Genomic DNA, 15,539 nt, shown 5'->3' on the forward strand with positions numbered 1-15,539 from the left:
GTAACAGCCAATTTTAAATGGTGCAAACATTTCGACAATTGCGCAAAAAAAATTCTGATTTTTTCGGAAGAGTTACCGCGCGGACGTAAGGAAATTTTTTTTTTTTTTCATAAATTCACCATAAATCGAAATATTGTGCTAGAGACTTCCAAGTCGTTGCAAAATGAAGGCAAATGATTGAATATTACTAGAATATAAGAGTTTTAGCTTACAATTGCGTTTTTCGACCATTTCGGTAGAGTCAAAGTTGACCGAAAGTTGAAATTTTTGCACTTAACGTTATTTATATGAAAATATTTCGAAACTGATAAAAGCTACAACCATGGGTTGTTTTTTGTTGTATTGTGCATGAAATTGCGCACATTTCCATATATAAAACTTTATGTAACGGCAAATTTAAAAGGTGCAACATTAGGACAATCGCACGCAAAAATTTATCGGAAGAGTTATCGCACCAACGTAAGGAAAAAGTTTTTTCATAAATTCACCATAAATCGAAATATTGTGCTAGAGACGTCCAATTTGTTGCAAAATGAAGGCAAATGATTGAATATTACTATAATATAAGAATTTTAGCTACATTGCGTTTCTCGACCATTTCGGTAGAGTCAAAGTTGACCGAAGGTTGAAATTTTTGCACTTATCGTTATTTATATGAAAATATTTCAAAACTGATAAAAGCTACAATCATGAGTATTTTTTTGTTGTATTTTACATGAAATTGCGCACATTTTCATATATAATACTTCATGTAAAGGATAATTTAAAATGGTGCAAAAATTATGTCAAAGTGACAAAATAATTTTTGAGATGTGTCACTGATACTTTTTAGTGCGATAAGAAAGAAATTCGCGCTTGCGCGCCTGCGTAGCGATTGTAAACAAAACAACACCTTGATCCGTGAACTCCCAGCATCCCCCAAGGCGCGTGATACAAAAGTTTTCGGCTGGTAGGCCTATAAGTATTTTTCCGCGAATTTTTAAAAAAACTTTTTTGAGCCGACGTATGATACGTCCAATCGGCATACGGGAGACATTTTGACTCGACGTTTAATACGTCCAATCGGCGTAAGAGGGTTAATGTTCTTTTTAATCGCTCATATTAATAATTTAAGAGTAAGGGGACAGGGTTAAGTACTTCTCACTATACAAACATGTTTTGTATCGTGAAAGGGTACTGGGAGACAACTTTGTTGCAGGAAATAAAAATCTTATACATATAGAATTTTTCTGTAATATTTTATAGTATAAATTAATATTCTTAAGTCCTAATTTGGCAGCTTTCTATTATATGAATCTATCCTTGCTCTGTATCTTCTTAATCTTGCCTTACTTGGTTTGTCATCTTTGTCCACAAAGAAATTCACTTCCCCTGAGGTTGAATGCACAGCAACTACCTGAAATTAATATACATTATATATAATATATAATATATAAACTATATAAAACTATATATATCTCACTTAAATATTATCTAGCAGGTTATAGAATTATATCTGATATGCCCAACTTTATTAATAATAATGTGGAATTATATGTGAAATACAATTATATATACTCCTAGGAACAAAACAATTCTGAGTTTTTTTTTATGACTAGTTCACTTAACAACCAATTACTTTATTAATACATATACTCATGTGCTCTACATCCTAGACCCTTGAGATAGAAAGAGGCATGGTAGATCAAAATTTACAAATACTTTTAATGTCTTTTTACTTTTGTGTTTTCCTTTTTCTAAATTAGTTACTTGCAAATGAAAGACATGAAATTGGTTGTGGTTTGTAGTTGCTCTTTGGATTTAAATGGTGTGAAAGTAAATGGACGAGTCTTTATGCAGAGTATGGAAGGCATTTATATCAAACTTGGACTTCAGTGAACTGATGACCTAAGGATAATAGAAAGTTCTCTTAAAACAGTCACACTTGGGGCAAAAAAATAAAAAAGAAAGAAAAACATCAATCTTCAGCTCAGGAGGTTCATTATGCTTCTCACCTCTTGTTCTTTTGTCTCAAAAAGCATGATTTCTCTGTTGCCTCAAAAAGCATGTTTTATTTTTGGCTCCATTGATTAATGTCTCATACTTATGTTGATGTATTGCTGGATGATTTGTTTCAACTGAAGATTAAGGCTCAGTAAGTTAATGCTATCGCCTTTTCTTTAGCCTATTAGTATAACATGGAGCTCACTGCTTTCTTGGACTGGATATATGTAAAGGCCACTGAGTTTTATCTTTGTGATGTTAATTGTAAATTCCTGGAGGGTTTGTGTTGGGACTGATTGATTATGTAAGCCATGTTTTGTTGGTAGCACTTGATTTCTTCACCCTCTTTCTTGACACACTGAAGATGTGGCCATACTGGAGTATCTGTTTAGCAATTTTCTGATGAGTCTTCTGGAGTACAAGTTGTTGATTTCAAGTGTAGATCCCAGCAATTGACTACTTATACAGATTACTCTTTACTAAGTCATCCACACCCCTTTAGGAAGGTTGGATTTCTTGTATATCTTCTCTCTCAGTCATTTCTTCTTATCCCTCTGCCTGGTTTCATGCTTTTTCTCAAATTGCATTTGGGAGCTGGTTGTTGTTGCTCCTCCTTGTAATGAAGAAAAGGACCAGATTTCACTTCAAAGGCATTCAGGAGACTTAGGAGTTTGGATAAGATATACAGAAGTAAAGTATTATTGATAAATGATTATCTGGGTGTTAAAAATGAGTTCCTAATGTCTGGACACTGTTTTTGTGTTCCCAGTTGTGATTGTTGTATATGACAGTCCTTATGAAGACCTGTTGGACAGTGGCTATTCCAAAGCAGTGAGCCTTGAACTGAGATACTTTGATTCTTCAAACAAAAGGAAGATGTTTCTTGGATTCAAGATGTATGGGAATATAAAAGTAGATCCATGAGGCTCACTGAGGTAAGAAAGTCTCTTTCCTGTTGTGGGTTTTGTAATGCCTGCTGTTCAGGCGGTGGCCGCCCCTCCCTGTACGTAATACCTTTTGTGCTTTCTGTATCATCAGCAGGTTCTACGCCTGCTTTTTTTTATATGGCTCCTGTGTTTGTTGTTTCTGCTGGTGGCTGCTGTGTTTTTTGTGTTTACTCTCCCATTGATTGCTACTATAGTAGATTCACATCAACTGTGAATTTGGTGTCAAGGCCAGTCCCTTACGATGCTCCTGATTGGCTGTTGATAAGCCGATCACAGAGCTGGAAACTCTCAGTCTCTCTTGAGAGTTCACATAGGCAGGATGTATGTTCCACATCTCTTGACGGATACTTTTGAAAGACATATCCCTCAGGAGAGGTGGAACATAGATCCTGCCCATGTGAACTCTCGATAGAGACTGAGCGTTTCTACCCCTGTGATGGGCTTATCAACAGCCAATCAGGAGCGTTGTAAGGGACTGGTCTAGACATCAAAATTTAATGTACAGCTGATGTGAATCTACTATAGTCTTTTTCCACTTGCACCTTTTAATGACTGTGAAATTATAACTGCTAATACCTGTGATAAATAGGGAATTTTTGGTATTTACCCATTTCAGGGGACATGGCCATACTCAAAGAGATTGGACTGGTTTTATGCTCTTTACCTCATAATTCTTTCAGTTTCAGTCCCATAGGTGTAAGTAATGCATTCATTGTCAGACAAAAATTTGTTGAGTATGGGGCATTTAAATATACACATGTGGGGACCTGTATGATTGAAGGATTTGTATGGAAAACTAATAATAAAAAACTCAGAGTTGCTTTGTTTTTAAGAGTATAGTAATTTTATTTCATATAGAAATTCAGAACTCATTCCACATTGTATCATGTGTGCATGTACTACAGGTATGAATATCAACAAATATAAAAAAAAGAGAAAGGACGATACTACACTTTTGAGAGGTACATTGTAACTAATGCAACTGAGAGACCTTTTACTAACTTTTTGTCTTCAAACATAAGGAAAGTTGGGAATATATTTCAATCTTAAGCATCAGTTACTCCGGCCTAGTCTCAATGGTCGAAAAAAAGGGAAAGAATTGCAGGTTTCCTCACAATTGGAAGAGATTTTGTCATTATTAAAACTATCTGTAGCACGTATGAAGTAATGCATGTCTGTAAATACACTTAAAACTGCAATTATTCCAAAAGGCTATGAAGGATAACTCAGAATACAGGTTTGAATATATGTATCCCCTGCACAGTTTATGTGTTAGTATTTAAAGATAAGAAACATACCTTTTCTGAATCAGAAATCTCTTGCTCATCCTGCAGTGGAAGAATCTTCAGATAATTTGATGGCACCAATCCAGTCTGTTTCATATCTGCAGTTCTCACTTGCCACCAGTCATGACTTTCCTTCTTGACAAACATCACATAATCTCCTGAAAACATTTTTAATTTAAAATATAACTGGAATGGGTTCATTACATTAAAAATTTTTCACAAAGTACATTCATCAATAGGAAGACTTAATTTTATAATGTACTGCGGGCTACAATACCTTAATTTTCATGATGCATCAGGAGATAAAAAGGTCAAACAATCATAAATTCATGCATATGTTATGTTTATTTGTTTCAGTATTAAGGGATTTGACGTAAGGAAAAATCTATTTCTGGGCGATTGGCTCGTGTCGCCAGCGAAATATCCTTTAATCTATTATTTTCTAGGTAAATGTACTAACACATACCAGAGAATAAATAAAATAAAGAAAAAGGTCAGGTATAACTGACTCGCTCACCCTCCGAGAGGGTGTCGGTATGAACACTAGGCGAGTGAGACCACTACCACGAGCCAAATGCCAATAGAAATCTCCCACTACAAAAAACCCTCCAAGAGGAGAGCCGACCCACAGAGTGAGCAGCTCGTACTACTACTACTCCATCCCATGCTGCCGACTGCTGCGCCTCTGGTGGCCATCCTGAAGTTAGCAGACAATCTTGGGCGAAGGGATGGGTAGGGTGGGATTTCGCTGGCGACACGAGCCAATCGCCCAGAAATAGATTTTTCCTTACGTCAAAATAAAATCCCCTTTTCTGGGCTCCAGCTCGTGTCGCTGCGCGAAATCGTACCAGAGAAATAGCACAAGATTGTAAACAAAAGTAATAAATAAATCAGAATAGGTCTCAATAAAAGAGAAAATAAATATAAAAAAGAATATAATTGCTAAAAGATACAAATACACAGTGATACAAAATTAGAAATATTGCTTAAATTACACTTAATTCTAATCATGTTTCTTATCATAAGGTACTTTACATATGTACAGGGTAAATAGTTTTACATGTAACAAAATGGTATCTGTGTAAAGGCATGTATCAAAAATATAATAGCAATTAAAATAATCAAATGAACAAATTAATCAACAATGATAATATATAGGAATGTAATATGACTTAATATACAAAACCCGTAACCATTTAAATAAATAAGATGTATCCCCTAGCATAAAAATAAGGGGGTAACATCCATGAGATCAATATCTATAATCATCTGTGAGTGTCCCTAGACAAAAAAATAAGGGGCACCCACTACATCATCATAAAGCAGCTAAGACACAAGGTGAATGTAAATGAACACGGCAGGAATAGTACGAACTGTTGGGTGAGGCAGGTAAAAGGAGGACTGAATCTTCTACTACAAATTAACTAGAGTCATGGGAAACTATGTTACCCCGCTGCTACTGCTGAAAATTTCAGAGCTTCCAAGGACTTAAGGTAATGACGTTTGAACACTGTCGGCGATTTCCATCCGGTATACTTTTTCAACTCATCGAAGTTCATGTGTTGGAAATAATTAATTGAGGTGGCTACGCCCTGACATCATGTGCTTTCGGGAAAGAGTCAGGATTGGCTTGCTTAATAAAGTACAGGATTTGTTGCCTGATGCCTTTAATGGATAAAGTTCCACCTTTTTCCCTCTTAAAGAGGGGACCCGATGAGGATGAGGAGTCCTGGACAGAAAGGCTCGTAAGGTTGTACTGGGCAAAGAGATACATCTTGTGGAAGGGTAGTACCTTCCAAGGTCCCACCTCATCAAAGGATCTTCATTCTTTGCTAAAAACTAAAAAGCTACGTTCCGGAGAAAGTAGGACTTCCCCTGTGGGAAGGAATTGAATATGATCCGGAGCTCTGGATAAAGCCGACAGTTCTGAAATTCTTGCTCCTGAAGCTAAGCTTAATAAAAACAGGGTTTTTCTTAAGAGCATTATTATAAACGAGCATGTGTCATTATCGGTTTCTGAAGCCAGTTTTAGAACATCGTTTAAGAACCATGAAACTGACATAGGCCTTACAGAAGGTCTAAGTCTAGCACATGCCTTAGGAATAGACGAGAAGTAGGAATCCGTCAAGTCTATGTTGAACCCCAATTGAAATATCTTTTTCAAGGCTGACTTGTTTGTCGTAATCGTGCTAGCTGCTAAACCTTTTTCAAATAGGGATCTGAAAAAGGATATAGCTGAATTAACTGTCATGATTCTAATATCTGATTCTCTCAGGAAGATTGCTAACTTTTTGACAGCAGCATCATACTGTCTCAAAGTTGAATCCCTTTTATCGGATTCCAAGAGAGAATATTCTGAGGGTCAATATTCGCATCTCTTTTTGCCGCAAACTTCATGAAGTCCATAAAGTTAGGGTTTTGAGAATCCTGAGGAAGCGAACACAGTCTTCGTTTGTACTGACTGGGAGAGCCCTGGATTGGGGATCCGAAGAGGACAAGGCCCGCTCCAGAAATTATGATACCAATTGCTCTTCGGCCAGTCTGGGGCTACTAGAGCCACTTGACCCTTGAATGTCCTGAGTGTTTAAAACTTTCATGAGAAGATTCACTGGAGAAAGACATAAATCTTCTTCCAGTTGTTCCAGTCCTAGAGCCAGGGCGTCCGTGGCATAGGCCAGAGGGTCCAGGTTGGGGGCTACATAACACGGCAGTTTGTGATTCGCTTGAGATGCGAGATCCACTTGTAGCCCTGGAACTCTTTGAAGGATCCATTGGAACGAACTGTTGTCCAGTGACCATTCCGACTCTAGGGGCACTGATCGGGATAACGCGTCTGCTATGACGTTTCTCACTCCCAGCTATGTGAGTGGAGGAGAGATGCCAACTGAACTTGTCTGCCTCCAGGGAGAAGATGGCTACCATGACACATGATAGATGACGTGACTTGGAGCCTCCTCTGCTTATACAATGTACTACCACTGCGCTGTCCAGAACTAGCTTTATGTGGTAAGTACTTTGGTGGGCGCAACCTTTTTAGAGTCAAGAACACTGCCATTGCCTCCAGTACGTTTATATGGAACTGACTGAACTGAGGTGACCAAGTTCCTTGAACCTTTTTGACCTGGGAATACCCTCCCCAACCGCTTAAGGCCGCATCTGTGTGGATGGTGATCCCTGGTGGAGGGAACTGAAGGGGTACTGACACTGACAAATTCTTGACTTTCGCCCACTGGCCGAAGTCGATTCTTTAGAATCAGAGGGACTGAGGATAGTTTGTTGTCCCTGGACCTGACATTTGCTCGTGAGCGCCAGATTCTGGTTAGGTCTTTCAGTTTGGCTTTCATTAAGACGTTCGTCACTGATGCAAACTGGAGAGAACCCAGGATCCTCTCCTGAGCCCTCCTTGATGCCAGTTTGTGACTTAGAAATTGCTTGACTGACTTCGCTATTTCTTTCCTTTTGGTTGATGGAATCGACAGAGTATGGGAGGATAGATTCCATTGAATGCCAGCCACTGAAAGTTTGACTCTGGAGTGAGTCTTGACTTGGTCCTGTTTATCTTGAAGCCTAGATATTCCAGGAACTGAATCACTTTCAGTGTAGCTCTGTTGCATTCCTCGACTGTTGAAGCCCAGATCAACCAATCGTCGAGATACGCTACTACCATAATCCCTTTGTGACCTGAGTTGTTGCACTACCACTTCCGCTAGTTTCGTGAACACCCTGGGTGCCACGTTGAGTCCGAAGGGAACTACCTTGAAGAGAATGCCTGGTCTCCTATCTTGAAACCCAGATATGGACGGAAGTGTCTTGCAATAGGGATATGATAGTAGGCGTCTGTAAGATCGATAGAGGTGGTGACGGCCCCACGGGGAAGTAAGGTCCGCACCTGCGAGATCGTGAGCATCTTGAACTTGTCGCAGCGGATGGCTAAGTTTAAGCGGGACAAGTCTAAGATTACCCTTCTTTTTTGTGAGCCTTTCTTTGGCACGCTGAACAAGCGACCTTGAAATTTTAATCTCTTGACTCTCGCTATAGCTCCTTTCTGAAGGAGGTCCTCTGCGTACTCTGTCAATTCCTTGGAAGGAAGTTGACGGAAAGGTCTGGATTGAGGTGGGTTTCGTCAACCAGCTCCCAACCCTAGGCCTTTTGACACTATGCTCTGAGCCCATTCGCTGAAGTTCCACCGGTGGCGAAAGTGAAACAGCCTCCCTCCTACCTGAAGTTCTTCATTGGTTCTGGTAACCGCCTCGACCTCCTCTGAAGTGCTTTCCCCTATTAAAGGGGCCTCCCGACCCTCTCCCACGAAAGGAACGCTTACCTCTGCCTCCCTTACCCGAGCGGTCATACTTCTGTGAAGCTTGACTCTCGAAGCTTGATTGTAAGCTGGAGAGATGGCGTAAGAGGTGGAGGGCTGAGGCTGAGGGGATATCACATAAATTGGTTGTGATTGAGCCTTAGAAGTGGAAGGTTGGGCTGTTTGCACTAAGGGCACCGCTGGAACTTGCTGAGGAAAGCGTGGCTGCTTTTTCTGGTAAGGATGGAAACGCCTAGGTTTCCTCTGTCCCTTACCTTTAGTGTTAGGTCTTGCCTCCTCTTAGCCGTAAGGCCCCAACGGTCCCTTAAGGCTCTGGTTCAGCCTCGTAGCCTCTGACTGGACTTCCTTCACCATAGCTTCTGGGAAGAGATCTGCTCCCCAGATGTTAGACGAGAGTAACCTATTCGGCTCATGTCGAATGGTTTGCCTCTTGTAGGACATGCTTCCTACATTCGTTCTAGCAGTGGCAAACTCCAACATATCCGACTGTACCGTTTGAGTCGGGCTTTGGTCATGAGTTTAAAAAGCCTGAATAAGGCTATCTGGGAGCCTGGTAGCTTTTCACCAAACTGCTCCATAGCACAGTCCGGTTTGAGTTTTGCCAGCTGAGAAGGTGTTCGGCAAGTCTTCCCACAATTCTCCGGCTGAGGGGAGCAACGGAGATGTGGGATCTGCTTCCTTCAACTGAGCATGGGTTCCCCCTTCTGGGCCGCTGGATGGTAGACCTCGCGATCTTTGTCAGGAACGGGAGCGGGGTACTCTCATCCATTGTGAAAATGGTAAAGGGACTCTTAAAAGGTTGTATCTTGGTATTAGAACAATCCATGTCCTCTAAACACCTGAGCCATTCTCTCTGAGCCTGGTCTCGTGAATAGAGGACTGTCTCCTTTGGTACCCTATCATCCCGAACCATGGCTGAAGCTGTAAGCCTTGCGTAGCCTATGAACGGAGGCTGGAGGTCTTCCGGGTAGAACTCGAAGTCCTCTATCCTTCAAGTTCCAAATTCCGGTATAGAAATGAGACCGTCCTGGAAGGGGGCGTATGACGCTACTCTCCATGGATTGTTCATCGAGAACGGAGGTAGCGAGTCATACGGAGGAAGCTGAGTTCCACTCGTATTGGAAAGTGGAGGAGAGGCTAGAGGGGCTTCTCTCAGTCCGGCTATAATGGAGTCCTGGGAAGTAATCCTATCAGACAAACGAGAGATCATTTGTTCCATGCTACTCTTTAGGGACCCAACCAGGTCGCCCACCTGTTTGCAACAGGCCAGCATTGGAGTCCAAGGCCGGAGCTGCTGCGGAGGTGGAGGGGTTGGCTCTGAATCGGAACCAAGGGTAGCGGAACTGGTGACTCTGCCGCCGGGGTGCGAGATCTCTCTCTGGATGGATTTACTCCTCGAGGACTTAGAGCCGGAGCTAGAAGCTTTAGACCTGTCTGCTCCGGGATTCCCAGCCGGAGACTTACGCGAGGAGGATGACGCCGAAGTCGTCTTCTTAGACGACGACGACGTCTTAGTCAAAGGATATTTCACTGCTTGACCCTTGACCTTAGGTCTAACCGAAGCGTCAGGAGGAGTATACATTCATCACCTGTAAAGCCTTGGAAGGATGGAGAGGTTGCAGGAGTAGAAGAAACAGTTACGCCCAAGGGTGACCCTTGGGTGTCCACCTTACCTACCTCGACCAACAGGTCGTCTACACCTACCATAGGTTCCACATTAATATCTAAAGTCGCGACGTCCGTGGAGATATCCTGGTCTTGGTCAGTTAATGAGGCAGCCAGCTGTTGTTGGATGAAGGCGATAGTCGGGGCCGCCTCTACTCTGGGTCGACGTATCCTGTCGCCTTGCCTCCGGGGAAGATTAACAGCGCCAACCGCTTCTCTAAGATGTAGGGCATACCCTTGGCGGCGTTCTTCCCAAAACCGCCGACCCAGGCCCGCAGGGTTGCCAGTGCGGTATCCCTCACTGCCGGCGCCTGGAAGAGAGGGCGTAGATTAGATTTAAGAATCACTTAAAACTAAAACTTAAAGTATAACTTAAACTTAGATGCCTTAAGTTAAAGTGAATGATGAAAACTTAAGCACTAAAACAGAAGCGGAGCAGCTACCGGAGATGGAATACTTACCCCTTCTAAAAGCTGGCTCACCAGATCGTAACATATGGTACACGTCTCATGGTACCAGACCTGGATGTCCCGTGCAGAGTCGCGCATGGAGCATGGGACCGGCAAACTTCGTGTCCACATGGGGTCCTGAAGTGTGGCGGCGCATCCCGGATGCTCACAGTTGGTGGTCTGTAAGTGGGAAGACACATGAGTATCTTAAAGAATATCACTTACAGGCTAAAGGACAGAAGAACTCCGTTGCATGCCGGAGCTTGGAAAAAATTTGGGCATAACCCCCCCCTGCTTCGCCTGAATAGGCTATAATCCCGGAGAGATCCGGTAAGACACGTAAGGGAGGGGGGGAAGGTTTTAAGGTACTTAAGATAAAACTTATAGTTAATCTAATAACACTTAAACCTAAAACTCAAACGAACCGGACCAAGTCCAGTGCGTAGCGGAGTGTAGTAACTCGGCAATACGGTAAGGTTAGCAGGGACCCACTGTATGTTCCGGTCCACTCTACTGGGTGGACTAACATCTTTCCGCTGGATGCCAGGACTCCGATCAGGAAAGGAGCCCTAGTAAGGTGGGAAAGAGCGAGACATACAGGCTCGGACGAACACGGAGCGACAAGGAAGCAACGGATGGGGGGAAAGGCCAGTACCACCCCACCACATTACCACCCGCCGGACCGAGAAGCCGGAGAGGTCGAGTCCAGTCTGGGTCTCTCCCGTCTCCCTGGCCCCTCCGCCTGGGGGGAGAGAGGGAAGCAGGCTCGGGTATGTGGAGCGAGCATGGGCAGACCGACCCACCCTCCCCCGACTCTATGGAAGAGCGGGAGGGGGGGGAAGGTGACTGGGCAGGCGTCTGGCTGTCTCGTGATCGCGTAGTGACCACGAGGCGGTAAGACCAAAACAAAACAACTAAGCCTAGGACAAACCAACTGATCAGAGAGATGCTATCGGGAAGCAACTGAACTGAAAGCAGTAGCATAAAGGCCCACTGGGCCAAAACCAACTGATCAGAGAGATGCTATAGGGAAGCAACCGAACTGATGAGCGGTAGTATAGGCTCAATGAGGCCAGGACCTAGGCTAAGCCAGACGCCTAACTAACCTAACCATACAAAATACATGGTACAAATAAATAAAATTAAAAGAAAGAAAACAATATAGTAGGAAAACAAAAATCCAGGAGTGTACGACTAACCCGAAGGAAAGTCTACCACTCAAGCTAGTCAGAGGCCGATACTAAGAGCCGGGACTAGGGTCTGGAAAGAAGAAGCCTACATAAGGTAAAGACATGCATGCATGACAAACCTGAGTAACACTACCCTAAGTAAAACGGATAATTAATATAGAGCGTACATAGATAAGGGGATGTTCTAGGTATGGGAGACCAAGAACGAACCCACGAGGCAGAACCATGCTGCCATGCTTCCGACCCAGAGTACGTATTTATACCTAAAAAACGGCAAATACTGTCTCAGGGCCGGAAAAAACCAACTAACCATAAATACTGAGTACTTAACTTAGCTGCTGCGATAGCTGCACGCTCCATTATAGATAAATCCACGAAAGGGCACAAAAAACACAGAGAGAAAAATAGCACTGTGACTCGTGTGCGCTAACTGAAAAGGATGGCCACCAGAGGCGCAGCAGTCGCAGCATGGGATGGAGTAGTAGTAGTACGAGCTGCTCACTCTGTGGGTCGGCTCTCCTCTTGGAGGGTTTTTTGTAGTGGGAGATTTCTATTGGCATTGGCTCGTGGTAGTGGTCTCACTCGCCTAGTGTTCATACCGACACCCTCTTGGAGGGTGAGCGAGTCAGTTATACTGACCTTTTTCTTTATTTTATTTATTCTCTGGTATGTGTTAGTACATTTACCCTAGAAATAATAGATTAAAGGATATTTCACGCAGCGACACGAGCTGAGCCCAGAAACCCCATTTTCATAAAATAGTTCATTTTATGCATTTATGAAATCCCAATTACGTCAGTCTTCTGTATAAGAAAATGGATCAGCAGCAGCTAGTATGTACATGTACTTAGGTGCATGTACATGGTGATCCCAAAATCCCCGGTGACTAAATGTCTCACTTCTTGAGTGTTTGATAACTGGTTCACAATTATCCCTAGAATTGATTATATTTATCATTGCCTTATTCAATCATCTTTGGATACATTTCCATTCAAGCAACCATTTCCATTATTAATTTATTACTGCTCTCTCCTTGGTTCCATCTTGCCAGTAGGAGGGGGTTTTCAGCACCTTTTCATCTTCCCTTTCTGGAGGCAGGGTCACCTGCTTCTTCCACAGTCTGGTGTGTGTTGTAAGTCTGGGCCTCAAAAAAGTTTCAAATGTTGGTTAGTAATGGTTAGTAAGGTGAGGTTAATGTTGGAAAGGTGAGCAATTGAGGAAGTATCAAGCATTCTTTCGGGGTGTTTTCCATCAGGGAAGGAAACTTCCTAACCTCAGTGAACCTCGGTGACTCTATCCTGGCATCCATGAAATATCTTTATTTTGCCTGAAAAATCAAGGTATCTCAGTTCAACCCTCTCTGCTGTACATCAAACACTGTTCCAAAGGCTTTCAAAAGGATTCTCAAACCAAAATGTAGTAGCATGAATCCATCAAAACAATATCTAGTTTCATACTAGCTAGTGATAACATCTCATCCTAAGAACTCTTGAGTTTCAAAATATGAGTTTACCTCAATTATGTCAATATTTAGATCTTCATGTCAACTGGAACAGATTACAAGGATAACATAACTAAAAATGGACATGGCTATGATGGATGCCTTAGTTTGCCAAAGAGAGGACAGAATCCATAGATTGCTATATATCTTGCAGTTTTGTCAAAGACCAACATCAGCCAAAATTAGGCAATGGCTTATGTATCTGCCATCTCATTATTAGAAAACTAGTCTCTCACAGGCAAAGCACAAGTTTCTACTTTTAATTACCACTAAAATGGACGTGGGATAATTTTCCAGTTCCCAATTTAGAGAATTTTTGGAAGGATATTTTTATGTTGGTATGGTGTTTGCAATCTCAAAATAGGTATCAATCTAGTCTCTTCTTCATCAGATATGCTTTTATTCTCAGATACTTTGAACTAGGATGGGGTGCTAATATTCTGGACTTCAATTCTCTTGGTCTTGAGACAAAAAAAAAGATACATATCAACATTTTGGAGCTGCAGGCAGTATTCTTGGATCTTCAAGGTTTTTTCCTTCAGAAAGGAGAATAGACTGTATGAATCATGACACAAATCAACCAGCTATCATACCAGAAGAACTAGAGATCACAGGATCTCTATCAACTATCAATTGATCATCTTTATTGGCAGGAGCCAACAAAGCACAGCTGGTTCTGAAGGTCACCCAGGGAGGATAACAATATTGCAAACAGTCTCAACAGAAAAAAAACCACGTCCTCCTTAAGGATACTAGTACCTTCACCTACTTGTCTGCAAGGTTCTGTGGAAGTTCTGGAAAGCCTTGCTCAGACCTCCTACAACCACTTTCAACTACAAAATTCTGACTTATAGCTCAGTCCTCTCTGATTGAGGAACTTGTAAGCTTCACACTTACTCAAGGCAGGCTGTAAATTTATGCTTACCCTTGTTTGGTTTGATCATGGTTGTTTTGATGAACTTGGAATTCCAAGAATCTCTCAGTGATAATTTCCTGCCTCTTGCTGCAATTGACCCTCTCATAGAAAGCCTCAAGAATTCTTCCCGGAGAGAAGAAACTTCTTGAATAGCCCAAATTTTACAAATTTCATAGGAATCGAACATGAATAACCTTCAAGTACCAAAGTGATCCAGCAAAGCACAACTGAGAGAAGTTTCTCAGAGAGAACTGAAGTTAATCTCTAAACCTTGTAAGACTGCAACTTCTAATCTTTACCAGTGCAAATGGAACCACTTCTGCAGCCTATGAAAATATACACTAACTTAAAAAATTGTATGAATCCAATTAAACAAGAAGGATTCATATTGTTTTTTTATAATAAGTGCATGCCAATTATGAAACTATGAAAAAATATGTGTCAAGTCTACCCAAACTACATATCCAAGAGCAAGTAACAATCAACAAATGTACAATACCCAGATATATTTTGCATATAATGTCTATGTGTGTATAATAATTGCTGTAAATGTAAAAGTGCCACAGAAAAGAGGAAACAACCGCTAGATTACCAGCAATATTGAACAATTGTATTCTTGTAAGTGTAATGCTACTGCATGTCACATTTGCAAGACTATAATTTACATTTCAAATTGGTATCATTTCCACTGTACAGTAAACTTGCATCATTAGCTAATTCTATGTACAGCATATTACACACAGTAAAGTTTACCCCATGAATAATAACAGAAAAGCAACAATAATGTATGAAGGCTACATAAAGTAAAACAAATTGTTACACCATACAACAGCAGCCACAGCTGAGGCCAGTTCTGCATGCATATTTATTACCAACCACACCCACCACACTAAACTCCCACTCTCTCTGTTCCAACCCCCTCCTCATCTCATAAATAAGCCAATCTACACAGCTCATTCTCATTGAGTAAATTAGTTCACCCCATGAGCAGAGGCATATCTTGCATTCCTATCCAGATAGTGGTCTTCATTCTGCCAACCCATTCACACCTGTGTGCTTTTATTCGCATTTCTACCTATTAGTGCAATGAAGTACAGTGGTACCTTGACATACGAAATTCCCAGCTTACGAAAAATTCAAGTTATGAAAGCAAATATCACTTTTTTTGGCTCTACATACAAATATAATTCAGGTTACGAAAGGTTGTTGCTGTAATGTCCCGAGATTTGCCTGGACCACCAAGAACAATTTTAAAACTCGGATGCTGCCAACTGAGTAGACTCA

The 15,539-nt window shown here is 41.7% G+C and overlaps 1 protein-coding gene across 1 annotated transcript in view; it reads right to left on the reverse strand.

Moving 5' to 3' along the window:
- Positions 1–4,336: 4,336 nt before the first annotated feature.
- Positions 4,337–15,539, reverse strand: part of LOC135219408 (jouberin-like) — a gene marked incomplete in the record, with an annotated part of 390,670 nt that continues 379,467 nt past the window's right edge. Inside the window, 1 exon segment of the mRNA XM_064256160.1 lies at positions 4,337–4,374.

Source organism: Macrobrachium nipponense, chromosome 1 (genome assembly GCF_015104395.2).
Source record: "Macrobrachium nipponense isolate FS-2020 chromosome 1, ASM1510439v2, whole genome shotgun sequence".
In the NCBI taxonomy this organism is placed as follows: domain Eukaryota; kingdom Metazoa; phylum Arthropoda; class Malacostraca; order Decapoda; family Palaemonidae; genus Macrobrachium; species Macrobrachium nipponense.